General features: G+C 34.8%; 1 pseudogene; it reads right to left on the bottom strand.

The window, feature by feature from the left end:
* Window positions 1–13795: 13795 nt before the first annotated feature.
* On the bottom strand, window positions 13796–14592 carry LOC116592815 (annotated as a pseudogene).
* Window positions 14593–15074: the final 482 nt, after the last annotated feature.

The following is a 15074-nucleotide window of genomic DNA, read 5'->3' as shown; positions in this document are numbered from 1 at the left end:
AAGTTATACCTCTTTTATGGAAGTTGTAGGACAGACGGAAATAGATCATCACCTTTATTCACAGGCATCCAGGAAACTCTAATAAACATCTGTGCAAAGCTGGAACACACATACACACACCACATAGCCCGAGAAGACCTAGAGATGTATAGAAGCAACCCACATGAAACCTTCTGACTTGGCAGAAACTTCAAAAGCTGGTGCTTTGAAACACTACATAATACTGCATCGAGGATGAGGTAGCAAGAAAGTATGGCTGGTAAGAAGTCATGAGATTTTTTTTCTATCTGGAGAGTATAAGTCCATTCCTATTCCATTCCCATGTCACTTCCCTGAGATTTCAGAAATATCCAGCCTCTTGCTTGTGAGTTTTGATCCATTACATGTATCTCTTTAAAAGTCATATATTTCTAATGTAGTAAGTAAAGCACAAACAGTTAGGCAATAAAAATTGGCTTTAAATGAAACATATTAACGACCCTCCCCCCAAAAAAACAACCCTTGAAACCTTTTAATTGAGTTTTTAAACACTTTATGTTCTGCCTGTGTGTTCTTTGGGGAATATGTTGTTTTTAATACCCAGACTTATCCTGTTAACTAAAAGTTGAGAGAAGCAATTGTAATTTTGCTTTTCTTGATGTCTTTCTAGACCCTTTGACACTGAAGATTACATTCTAGTGGCTAATTCAAAAGTGTATACTTACAAAAGAGAAAAAAAGTACTAAAGTAAATATTTTTCAAAGTATCTTGGCCCTATAGTTAATGATCAGGTTGCTAGGTTAAAAGTGGTTAACTGAAAAATTTTTAAGTCAGCATAGCTCTATCTGAGAATCCCTAACATGAGTTTCTGTTCACATTTGTTTCTGCGGAAACTCATTCGGTAAGATGATAATTGGTATAACACTACTAAAAGGTTTCATAGTCAAGTTTGAGAAGTACAAGATAAAACTGTTAAACTGCTTTTTTTGTTTGGTATAATTTTACTGTGCTAGTATGCATATGATCATGAAACACTTTTTTGCAGGAGCCACAAGAACATAATCTGAGGCATTCTACACCTACATCTAATAGCATTGCTGAATCTGAGGGTTATTCCACGTTGTTATCTCTGGCCCAGTCTTTCTCAAATAATGTTATTCATCAGAATCACCTGTAAGGCTTTACATAAAAATGCTGGGAACACATCCCTGATTTATTGAAACGGAGTAACAGGGGTAGGATAGGGTCTTTAATCATATTGTTTTCACAAGCTCCACGAATCATTATTGAAGAAACACTGCTATGAATATTACTATTACTTTTCGCTACAGTTTCCATCTTTACTTATGTCTCTATATCCATCTAATGTTGTCTATATTTTGTAGCTCAAGAATCTTCCCTTACAAGCCAAATTAAAATAGCAATATTCTAGATAAAAGTATATAGTAACTGTTTAAGCGGACTATTCATAACATTAGATACTTTAATAGTACAGCAATCTATGAAAGTTAAAACTGTAATAAGAGAACTTTAAGTAATATGGAAGAAAAATAATTTCTCTAACAACTCAAGGCTCTCCTCCTTCAAAATCCAGCTGAATGCTTATTATCTTTAAAACTTCCTGTTTCCACAAAACATTGCGAACATTCATCAGACCTAAATTTCGTTATATATTTTGTTCAACATAATTGTATTTATCTATCACTTTAGAATTTTTTTTTAAAGATTTTATTTATTTATTTGACAGAGAGAGATCACAAGTAGGTAGAGAGGCAAGCAGAGAGAGAGAGAGAGAGAGGGAAACAGGCTCCCTGCTGAGCAGAGAGCCCGATATGGGACTCGATCCCAGGACCCTGAGATCATGACCCGAGCCGAAGGCAGCGGCTTAACCCACTGAGCCACCCAGGCGCCCCTAGAATTTTTTTTTTTAAAAAAGTCACAGAACCTCATTGGAGGGATGTTAGTGATAATTTACTATAACTTCCCAGCACATGCTGAAATGTTCTCTAAAAGACTTTGGTTTTATTAGTCTCATTGTGAATGTTTTTCTTGTTTCTCTCAGACATTATAAAAAAACACTCATTTCTTTTCTAGCTATATTAGATGCAATTAATGAATGTTGTTGACTGACAGACAAATGAGTTGGTCGTCCATAAAATTTACTGTTTAGTCTACATTAAATTATTTTCCATTATCAAAATGAATAGGCTTTAAGTGCTTCAGTTAAAAATGAGTAATAAAATGACCAGTAAATAAGTTGTGATTTTATTATCTACTTGTTAATAGCTAAGACTCTTGGTTGCCAATGATAGCACTCTAGCTCAAACTACTTTAATCAAAAATGGAATGCATTTCTTTTTAAATGAAAAAAGCAGGCTAAGGCAGCCATTGGCAGAATTGCACCCAAGTACCCAAAGACATCAATAGTATTTCTCTCTGCTACTCTCAGCCCTGTTTTTCTGGAATTGGCATTTTTCTCACTGGGTTTCCTGATGGTATCAAAGATGGCTAAGGAGCAGCTTTAAGATTCTATTTCAAATACTCAGCTAATCCAAATGCAAAATGTCTTGTGCCCAAAATGTCTGACAAATTCTGCTTTGGAATCTTACTGGCTCAGCTTCAGTTGCAGACCCACCCCTGGCAGTATATTCACAATGACAGATTTTACTTATTCCATTAACTTTCCCATTCTATTAAGACCCTTTGAAACTACCTTTTGGGAAGAGCCCTCAAGACCAGTTTATAAGCCACTTCAGAAAGTATCTTTGTTATTATTATCACATCACATATCTTCTTTATAATTAATTATAGTTTTTATTGGTAGAATATTCTGATTGACCAGATGATTATGCCCAGATTTGTCCCCAGTCCCACTGAAAGTGACCAGTGAGTGAAAGATCATTTTTCAGAGGAAGTAAGGGATGTTGTTACCAAAATAGGAGGAAGAAATGCTAAGTAGATGAAAATAAGTGTTTTTTGAGATCTGGGATCAACTTCTTATACTCTGCCAACTTTGGCCTGTGTTCTCTATGAAATACTGTTTATTTAGTTGATGAGTTCAGATTTCATTGATAGCAGTTAATACTTTGAAAAAGGCAATTATTTTCACAGCTAGAGGGAAAATATGATGATATATTCTTTATATCATAGGATTATATTTTAAGAGTTAATAATTCTAATTCTAAAAGACATGGAAGCTAACCATTTGATTAATACCTAAAGTTTCATTTCATGTACCAATTCATTAATCATAAGCATTTGTGTGTTGTGCATGGGAGATGCATAATAGGTGTGATTTCATAGTCATGAGAATAAAATTTACAGAAACAGTGTATTTACATAAAAAATGAAAACCAATTGTTCAAGTATTAAAATGCAAAATGCTATCTTTCTGTGGCTTCTATTCTGACACTTAGCAGGTGGATATTTTTCTTCTGAAATAATCTGTTAAAGCAAAAAAAAATTATTAGGACAAGTCATGTCAATACTACCTTTAAAAAAAGTGCTAAAATATTGTACCTATGGATAAGGAGTTAAAAACAGAACAAAATGTACTCTTAGAAAGTTAAAGTCAGGGGTGCCTGGGTGGCTCAGTGGGTTAAAGCCTCTGCCTTTGGCTCAGGTCATGCTCCCAGGCTCCTGGGATGGAGCCCCACCTTGGGCTCTCTGCTCAGTGGGGAGCCTGCTTCCTCCTCTCTCTCTCTGCCTGTCTCTCAGCCTACTTGTGATCTCTGTCAAATAAATGAAAAAAATCTTTAAAAAAAAAAAAAGAAAGTTAAAGTCAAAATAATGTCCTTCATAGTATATTCACAATGACAGATTTTACTTATTCCATTAACTTTCCCATTCTATTAAGACCCTTTGAAACTACCTTTTGGGAAGAGCCCTCAAGACCAGTTTATAAGCCACTTCAGAAAGTATCTTTGTTATTATTATCACATCACATATCTTCTTTATAATTAATTAAAACAATTTAAATCCACAACCTCAACAGATTTGACTTAAAATGACTCCCAGTTAATTCCTATAATCATATATATCCCAAAAGATAGACTTGTCATGGTAGAAGACATTAAAAAAATGTCCATAAAAATGGACCACATCGTCAGTTCCAAATAAAATATTTTTCTTATATAAAATTATCAAAAAATATTTTAGGTAATTACAACATCTTCAGAATAGGTGGCCAACCTTTAAGAAGGACAAAACTAAGGTGAAAAACGTCCATCTGAGAAATGTCATTACTTTACGGTCACCCTTAATATTTACATATTTACTGTGCATTATGAAAGTAAATTTATCTATGTAGGTAATAAACAGTTAATTTTTTGGAGTTGAAAGACCATATTAAAGGTGAAGTGTAAAAAGAAGGGATGGGGCACCTGTGTGGTAGTGTCAGTTGATCATCAGACTTTTGGTTCCAGCTAGCGTCAGGGTCTTGGGGCGTGGGATAGAGCCATGCATCAGGCTCCATGTTCAGTAGGGAGTCAGCTTGAGACTCTCTCTCTCCCTCTTCCTGTCTCTCCCCCTGTTCACTCACTCACTCAATCACTCTCAAATAAGTAAATCTGAAAAAAAATAATAAAAAATAAAAAGAGGGACTAATATGAATTCATTTTAGGATAAATGCCCTTTATGAGATAATTTTTAATACACATAAATATCCTTTTAGCTATTTTTTTATTAAATCTTAAATTTTATAATACTTTTTAAATTCCTATCACAATATTTTATCATCTCTAATACAATGTTTCTTTAGGTGAAAAGCAGAACAATTTCAAAATCATAACTTTCAGTGAAATCAATCAGCTGATAAAATGGCAGGCTCATGCTTCTGCTAGGATTAGTGTGCTGATGAAGCCAAGTTCACAGGTTTGATCCCTAAGTGGGCCAATTTACTTTGCTGCAGGCAGTCCCTTAGACCCTGGCCTGACATCCTGCAAATGGGAACCATCAGTCATAAGGAGAAGCTGGGGAAAAAAAAAGTGGGGGTGGACTAGAGCCAACTCATCCCTACTGTAGGAAAACAACTTCATATCCAGGCCAGCTGATGACTATGTGGTAGCATTTCTCCTGTAAATAAAAGAGGGAGCTATCTTCCAAATGATAGTGAATTGGCACAGGTCAGAGTGTAAATATGATCTCCAGAAATATACTTTAAGATAAAGTATGTCAACAATTACTGAACTAGTAATTAATTGGTGGTTTGATGAGGGTTGAACCAAGTATGCTAGAAGGTTTATAGAGACCCCAAATGAATTTATTTATAATGTATTCATTACTAACTTCCAAAAAACATTGGCTGCTGCTCAAACAAAAGAGAAAATGTAGCTACTAGCTGAGTAATTATGTTAATAGACTGGATAAAACAAAAACCATCAAAGCATTATGTGTCAAAGTTTTATTTAACTCATTAGTGAGGGAACTAGCGAGATGAAAAGGTAATTCCAAATAAAATTTAAGACCTGAAATTTTTTTAGTAGGAAAAATATAAAAGCTGGACTGAGTACCAAATTAGATATAAGATGGTTAAAATCCTACAGGGCTATAAAACTATCATACCTTACCAGTTTACAGAACTGTAAAATGGCCCTAATCAGTTGTGCAAACAAAGCTATATTCCCTTAGAGCATATTAGAAACAGCCGGGGAGTTTTAAAAACACTGATAACGAGATCTTACCCCCCAATAGTCTGACTTAATTGGAAACTGGGTAAGGCCTGAGCAGCAAGATTATTAAAGCCTTCCCAGCTGATTCTAATGTGCAACCATGTCTGAGAACCACTGCCCTAGGAAGTGACATGGCCTTTCACAAGAGCTTTCAACAATTTGCCCTTCCACCTTGCTACTCACAATGTGTAGCATTGTCTGTCAGCAGTGCCATCACCCAAGAGCTGTTAATTTACTTTGGGGGTTCCCATTTCAGATATGTGGAGTCGATCTACATTTAAAAAATATCACCAGGTAATTCAGGTTCACATTGAACTTTGAGAAGTACCTTTCTAACATATTGAAAGGACTTGCAATTACTTGTTTTTCCTTATTTCCAAGCTTTAGGAAAAATTTCCTAACACCTAAACTGCTACATATCTCAAAACAGCCCCAAATAGCACATTATTTAACAATAATGACATTTGTGAAGAGGGAAGTCAACTCTAAGCTGAGAAATCTGCCCTAGATCAGTCAATGTTCCTACTACCCGGGATCCTCAGCTACCAGGGGCACCTGGGATAATAGACTTGGGAGTATTTTAGAAGAATAGAAGGGTGTTTAAGGGATCTTAGGGTTAAGCATTATTCTTTATGTACTGCCTTTACTAAGGGCTGCTGGAAAATGGAAAAGAGGTTGTCAATGAGCCAGTCCTTTTTAACCACTAGCCAATCATGTAACAAGTGGGATCTACTAGCTATAGAGGGAAAAAAAAAGGTGAATGCCTAACTACAACAAAATATGAACTTTCCAGTGAAAATGTTTAAACAACTTACTTGGCATCAAGTTCCTAAAATTTTGAGGGTCAATGTATCAACCCAGGCTTACTGTTAATTATATTTTGTAAAAGGCTGACAAGAGAGTTTACTATGTCCTAAGTTTTCACACTCAAGTATTGATCTGGCAACAAAACCCTCTATATAGTTAATGACATGAAAACATGAATAATGTTCTAAAGTGGAAATTTCCAGAAATGAGTTTTTCACTGTTATTCACTTAGTTATTCACAAAGTATGATAACTATATTCAATCTGCAAAGTCCTACGAATTAAACAAGTTTTTGATTCATGTATTTATTATATATTTATTGAGTACTGAGTACTTTTCTATGTTTACAGTTGTAAAGAAAAACATGGTCCCCATCTTTATGGAGCTTACAGTCCAGTATAGGAACAAGGGTAGTAAACAAATGAATAAAATAACAAATGTTTTTGTTATTTAAAAAAAAATGCTTGGTAGGTATTATAAAAGAACAGGGTCATTTAAATGAAAATTATTTACCCAATGTGTAAATAAATTTATTACTTGAAGCTTTACAAGTCTTCACAAGTAAGTTCTCAAATCATAAAAATTTTAATCATAAAATATATAAATTAGTAGCTATACATTTCACTAAGGCTGCCAAATGTACATGACTCTGCTTAACTCCTCCAATGATACAAAACATCCAAAAGTTCTGACAATGCTTCTCTGACCTTCTTTTTCTTCACTATGGCAAATATTGATAGTTTTCTCTTGAGCAGCTGAATATGTGATATATCTTCCAAAGACCTAAAAAAAATCAGAGACTTTAGTTAGGGCAGAGATGAAATGTAAATATTGATTCAGATACCTTAAATTCTCTCTGGAACAGTAATGGAAATTATATATATTTATACACACACACACACACACACACTCTTAGATAATCTCCAATTTCAAAGATGCTGCTTTGGTGCATTTCATTAAACCCAGCAGAAAATTACAAATAATATCACAAGTGAAAACGTATAAAGCCCCTGCGTGGTAAGATTATCTGAAATTTTTTTTAATATTTTATTTATTTATTTGACAAGCAGAGATCACAAGTAGGCAGAGAGGCAGGCAGAGAGAGAGAGGAGGAAGCAGGCTCCCTGCTGAGCAGAGAGCCCGATGCAGGGCTGGATCCCAGGATCCTGGGATGATGACCTGAGCCGAAGGCAGAGGCTTTAACCCACTGAGCCACCCAGGCACCACCGATTGTCTGAATTTTTTGTTTTGGTTTTCTTTTTTCTTTCTCCATGGCTATATAAATGTGGTTGCTTTCCCCAGATAATATCCTTAGACTTATCATGCTTAATTTGTCATGATTATAACTGCTATCATTTGCATTATTTATCCAGAATGCCTCCTCTCCCCTTAACTCATTCATTAACTTTCATTATTACTAGTTCCTCTATCCCCTTACCTCTAAGCTTCACCTGAAGTCTGTTTCGTTCTCTCTTTATTCTCAGGTGGTCAGTTTGAGACACAGTTTTCAAGTTGTGATTTTCAGAACACATAGACCTTAACTTCTATTCTTCTTCCTCCAAGGAGCCCAGGAAGAGAAAAATATGCGAGATAATTCAACAATGAATGTATCCACACATAATCAATAAAGAACTGCATCAAATGTTCTTTCTACATTGTCATCCCCTATTTTCCCCCAGTATTATTGAGATATACTTGACATATAACATTGCATGAGATTTAGTTGTACAACATTGATGTTTCATATACTTATATATTGTAAAATGATTAGTATACTCAGTTTAGTCATCATCACACACTGTTAAAACTTTTTCCCTGTAATAAGAACTTTGAAATCCACACAACTAACAACTTTCAAATACACAATGCAGCACTAGTAACTTTAGTCACCATGCTGTACATTACCTTTCAATGACTTTTTAATTTTAAGATTTTATTTATTTGTTAGAGAGAGAGAGCATAAGCATGGCGAGCTATAGGCAGAACAGACAGAGCAGGCAGAGGGAGAAGCAGGCTCCCTGTGGGACTTGATACCTGGACCCTGGGGTCATGACCTGAGCTGCAGGCAGATGCTTAACCAACTGAGCCACTCAGGCATCCCACCTTTAAATGACTTCTTTATTTTATAAGTGGAAGTTTGTACTTTTTCATGCCATTCACCCATTTCTCCCACACACCAAATCTAACAACCATTTATTTCTCTGCATCTATGAAATTCTTTTTTAGTTTCTACATATAAGCAAGATCACATATTTTGTCTCTCTCTGACTTATTCCACTTACCATAAGGTCCACTCATACTGGATTTCCTACCTTTTTTGGCTGAATAATATTTAAGTGTATGTGTGTATACACAAAATGTATGTACAGATTTCTTAATCCATTCATCTGTCAGTGGTCACATAGGTTATACCCATGTCTTAGCTATTATAAATAATGCTGTAATGAATATGCAGGGGCATAAATTTTTTCAAGATAGTGATTTCATTGCCTTTGGATATATACCCAGAAGCAAAATTGCCAAATCAAAAGGTAGTTCTATTTTTTAATTTGTGGGGAACCTCCACACTGTTTTCCATAGTGATTGCAACAGTTAACATTCCCAACAGTGTACAAAATTTTCCCTCTTCTCTACAGTTTAGCTGACATTTGTTATATATTTTTCCTCTGAGGATAACCATCCTAATGGAAATGAGGTAATATTTTACTGTGGTTTTCATTTATATTTTCCTGATGATTAGTGGTGACCTGTTGGCCATTTGTAGATTTTCTTTGAAAAAATGTCTATATAGGCCCTTTACCTATTTTTAACAAATTGGGTTTTTTTGCTGTTGAGTTGTATGTGTACTTTATATATTTTAGATATCAACCCTTATGAGATACAAAATATGCAGTTCTTTTCTTCCATTCTGTAGGTTGTCTTTTCTTTCACTAATTCATGTGCTGTGCATAAGCTTTTGACTTTGATGTATTTTCATTTGTTGAAAGTTTTTCTTTTGTTGTTTGTGCTGTGCTTTTGATATTGTGCCTCCAAATACTGCCAAAACTTATGTCAATGAACTTCTTTCCTATGTTTTCTTCTGAAAGTTTTATGCTATCAGGTCTTTTGTTTAAGTTTTTGATCCATTTAAAGCTAATTTTAGTGAGTGGTATGCTATAGGGTTCCAATTTTGTTGTTCTGTGTGTGTTTCTCCAGTTTCTCAGCACCACTTATTGAAGAGCTACCCTTTCTCCATTAGATATTCTTGGCTCCCTCGTCAAATATTAGTTAACTATATATACCAGGTTTTGATTTCAAGCTCTCTATTCTGTTCCATTGGTCAATGAGTCTATTTTTGTGTTATCATACTGTTTTTATTACTTAGCTTTGTAGTATAGTTTGAAATCTGGAAGTGTGATACCTCCAACTTTGTTCTTTTCTTTTAGGATTGCTTTGGCAACTTGGGGTCTTTTGTAGTTCCACACAAATTTTAGGATTATTTCTTCAATTTCTGTGAAGAATGTCTAGTTTTTTTTTTAAGATTTTATTTATTTATCTGACATAGAGAGATCACATGTAGGCAGAGAGAGAGAGAGAGAGAGAGAGAGAGAGAAGCAGGCTCCATGCTGAGCAGAGAGCCTGATGCGGGACTCGATCCCAGGACCCTAAGATCATGACCTGAGCCGAAGGCAGCAGCTTAACCCACTGAGCCACCCAGGCGCCCAGAATGTCTGGTTTTTGATGTGAATTCCATTGAATCTACAGATGGCTTTGGGTAGTATGGACATTTAACAACATTTTTCCAACCTATGAACATGAGATATCTTTCCATTTGTGTGTGTCTTTGATTTGATTACCACTACATTTTATAATTTTCATTGTATAGATCTTTTATTTCCTTGGTTAAATTTATTCCTAAGTATTTTATTGTTTTTGATACTGTTGTGAATGAAATGATTTTTCTTTTTTAGATGTGTCATTGTTAGTGCAAATGAAAGCAATTGATTTTTCTATGCAGATTTTGTATTCTACCACTTAACTAAAATTGATTAACAGTTTTTTGACTGATTCTTTGTGCTCTTGTAGATACAGGATTCTATCTTCAGGAAAAAACCCTAACAATTTTAATTCATCCTTTCCTATTGGGTAGTCTTTTATTTCTTTGCCTTGCCTACTTGTTCTAGCTTAACTTCCAATAATATATTGAATAGGACTGGTGAGAATGAACATCTTTTCCTTGTTCTCAATCTTAGGGGAAACACTTTGATCTCCATTAAGTATAATGTTAACTGTTAGTTTGTTGTATATGCCCTTCATTAAGTTTAGGTAGGTTTCTTCTATACCCAATCTGCTAGGGGGTTTTATCATGAAAGGATGTTGTATCTTATCAAAGGTTTTTCTGCATCTATTAAAACAAATCATGCAATTTTGGTCTTTCATTTTATTGATATAATGTAGTACATATATTGATGTTTGTATGTTGAACCATTCTTGCATCCTAAGGATCAATCCCATTTAGTCATGTATATAATCCTTCTACTGTGTTCTTGAATTTGTTAGCTTACTAAATCAGTTTACTAATATTTTGTTGAGAATTTTTACATCTATCTTCATCAGGAATATTGGTCTATGGTTTTCTTTTCTTGTAGTATTCTTATCTGGTTTTGTTATCTGGCCTCATAGAATGAGTGTGGAAGTGCTTCCTCCACCTCAATATTTTGGAAAAGTTTGAGGAGTACTGGTGTTAATTATTCTTAAATATTTGGTAGGATTCTCCAAGGAAGCCATGTGGTCCTTAAGTTTCCTATTGCAATTTTCTTGACTACTAATTCAATCTCTTTATGCCTTATTTCTATGTTCGGATGTTCTTTTTCTGCCTGATTCAGTCTTGGTAAATTGTGTGTTCCTTAAAATGTATCCATTTCTTTTAGGTTATGTAATTTGTTGGCAATTAACTGTTCATAGTAGTCTCATGATTTTATGTCTTCCTTTAGTATCAGATATATTGTTCCAGTTTTATTTTATAGTTTGAGTCTTTTTTCTTGATCTAGCTAAAGATTTGTCCATTTTGCTTATCTTTTCTATTCTTTTTTTCTGGTCTCTATTTCATTTGTTTCTACTCTCATCTTTAATATTTCCTTACTCTTAGTAAATTTGGGCTTTACATTTTCTTATTTTCTAGTTCCTTGAGGAACTAGAAAATCTCAGTTTTCTAGTGAAAATCTGAGATTGTTTATTTGATCAAACTTATTATATGCATTTATTGCTATGAACTTTCAGAACTGCTTTTGCTGCATCCCACAATATTTAATATTGTGTTTTTATGCTCATATGTTTCTGGATCAATTACTCCCATTTTTATTTCTTCTAAACAACCACTGAGTCAAAAAAGTGTGTTGTTCAGTTTCTACGTATTTCTAGATCATCTCACTTCCCTCTTGTTGATTTCTAGTTTCATACCATTGTGATCTGTATCATTCCAATTTTAGTATATGTGCTGCCGAAGCGAGCACCATACCATTGTGATCTGAAAAGATGGTTGGTATGATTTCAGTCTTCTCAAATGTGTTAATTGTTTTGTGGCCTATCATATGATCTATCCTGGAAAATATTCCATGTACACTTGAAGAATGTGTATTCTGCTGGTTTGGGATGGAATATTCTGTAAATGTCTTTTAGGTCTAGTTGGTCTAATTCTATTTTGTCCTGATATATAAAGTTCTATATAACCTTATCTGATTTTCTGTCTGGGTGATCTGTGCATTGTTGAAAGCAGGGTATTAAATTCACCATTACTGCACTGTACTGGCTATTTCACCCTACAGGTCTGTTAATGTTTTATATATTTAGTAATCCTATGTTGGGTATATAAATGCTTACAAATGTTATATCCTCTTGTTGGACCCCTTTATACTTATAGAATGATTTGCTAGTGAAGTCTCTGACTTAAAGTCTATTTGTTTGGTTATAACTACTTTCTGCTTTCTTTTGGTTTCCTTTTGCATAGAATATCTTCATTTCTTTATTTTTCCATCTGTGTGTGTGTCCTTAAAGCTGAAGTGAATCTCTTTCAGGTGGCAGTTGTTCTTGTTTTTTTATTGTAGAATTACATCCATTTACATTTAAAGTAATTATTGATAGGTATGGTAGGTGCTTACTATTGTCATTTTGTTAATTGTTTTCTGGCTGTTCTACAGTTCCTTTGGTTCTTTTTCTCTTGCTCTCTTCCTCTGAGATCTTATTATTTTCTGTTGTACTTAGAATGCTTAGAATTCTTTAATTTTGTCTTTTGTATGTTTATTATAGGGTTGACCTTGCAATTATCATAAAGCTTATATTAAACATATGTTTATAACAGTCTATTTTAAATTGACAGCAACTTACATTTAACCATATAAAGCTCTATGTTTGTATCCATTAACAAATTATTGTAGGTATAGTTTGACTTTTGTCTTTCACTTTCATAATAGATTAATAAGTTATGTACATAACACTATTACAACATTAGAATATTCTTAATTGTATATTTACCTTTATCAATAAGATTTATACTTTTACCTTTTCTTGTTACCAAATAGTATCCTTTTTATTTAGGTTGAATAACTTCCTTTATCATTTCTTTTAAGTCCAGTCTAGTGGTGATGAACTCCTTTAGATTTTGCTTGTCTAAAACCTTTTTATATTTCCTTCAATTCTGAAGGACAATTTTACCAGGTAAACTATTCTCAGTTGGAAAGGTTTTTGTTTTGTTTTGTTTTTTTCCTTAGCACTTTGAATATATTGCACCATTCCTTCTGGTCTTCATATCTTCTGCTAAAACATCTGTTGACAATCTTGTGCGGGTTCCCTTATAAATAGTTATTTTTCCCTTGTTGCTTTTAATATTCTCTCCTTCTCTTTAACTTTTGACAATTTAATTATAATGTATTCTAGTGTGAGTTTTTGAATTTATCTTATTTGGAGCTCCCTGGGATTCCTGGATCTGGATTTTCTTTTTTGCCCTCAGGTTAAGGAAGTTGTCAACCATTATTTCTTCAAATAAGTGTTTTGCCCTTTTCTTTCTGTCTGCTCTTTCTGAGTCTCCTATAATGTGAAAATTGGTCTGCTTGATGATGTCCCATAAATTTGTTAAGCTATTTTCACTGTATTTTTCTTCTTTTTGCTTCTCATTGTTCTTTCTTTGCATTCATTGATCTTTTCTTCCACTTTATCTAGTCTGCTCTTGAACCCCTCCACTGAATTTTTCAGTTCAGTTATTGTATTCCTCTTTGATTTTTGTTTGATACATTCTTATATTTTCAGTCTTTTTGTTGAAATTTTCAATTTGTTCATGTATTGTTCTTTTGATCTTGGTGAGCATCTTTTTTTTTTTTTTAAGTCAGAAAACAAAAGTTTTATTCCTAAAGCTCTGCCATATTTCTAGCAGGTGCATCCTATGGTCACTTGCCATGAACCAGGTTGTATGCATAGCCAGCAAGGTCTGGCCATCAGTAGAAAAGGCCAGAAAGGTACACTGGGGTGGCTCTGTGTTGCTGCTGGTACTGATAACTTCTTGCTTTAGTTCACCTACAATGATCTTGCCTTCCAAGTCCCAGATCTTGATGCTGGGGCCTGTAGCAGCACAGAGCCAGTATACATTTAGGACTGAAGCACAGGGCATTGATGATGTCCTCACACTCAGTGTATAAAGGTGCTTGCCTTCGTTGAGATCCCACAGCATGGCCTGGCAATCCTTCCCTCCAGAAGGGCAGAGGGATCCATCTGGAGAGAAAGTCAAGTGTTCAGGTTGCCTATGTGGCTGATATGATTGGTCTTCATCTTGTAGTTTGCCACATTCGATACCTTGACCAGCTTGTCCCAGCCAAAGGAGACAATCATGGCATTCTGCTATTGGGTGAAAACCAGACACAGGATACCTACTCTGACGGTATATTTGCATACACCCAGAATATTCCACAGCTGATAATTTTATCTCAGGAGCCAGAAACAATTTGCTGGTTGTCAGAGAAGGCCACACAGCACATCTTTGGTATGTCCCATAAATCTGTGTGTGGTGGTACCCACTGTGAGATCCCAAAGATGAAGGGTTCCATCCCAGGAGCCCAGGAGAACAAAGTGGCCATCTGAGGAGATGACAATGTCACTAACAAAGTGGAAATGACCCCACAAGCAAGGGTTCCAGATATATCCTTAAACTCATCTGATGTGCCGTGGTCACTCAGTTTCTGAATTTCTTTCAGAATGGATTCCATACATGGCTGTACATTTGGTATGTATGTAGGAAGAGGTGAGGTCGGGAACCTCCTATGTTGCCATCTTAAATCAGACTCCCTGCTCTGAGCAACTTGAAGATGGAAATCTTTTCTTATTTATTGGGACTTGAGAGGTGCAAAGAATCACAGCTCTCTTTCTTCTCTTACTAAACTTTTCCATCTACTTCATCTTTCTCTTTGTCACTGTAGGTAAATTGGTCATACTCTTCTCCATGGGTAATATCTTCCTTCATTCACAAAGGCCCATTTCTTTCTCTCCTGCTCAAAAGCAAAGGTAGAAACAGTGTTTTTGAGATGAATTTTTCTTATTCAGATGGATAGAACAAAGAAGAAATAATCTATGGATTTTCTGAGGAAAGTTCCCTTT

Source organism: Mustela erminea, chromosome 1 (genome assembly GCF_009829155.1).
Source record: "Mustela erminea isolate mMusErm1 chromosome 1, mMusErm1.Pri, whole genome shotgun sequence".
In the NCBI taxonomy this organism is placed as follows: Eukaryota; Metazoa; Chordata; class Mammalia; order Carnivora; family Mustelidae; genus Mustela; species Mustela erminea.
Note: the sequence above shows the minus strand (reverse complement) of the source record. Positions and strands in the feature narration are given on the sequence as shown.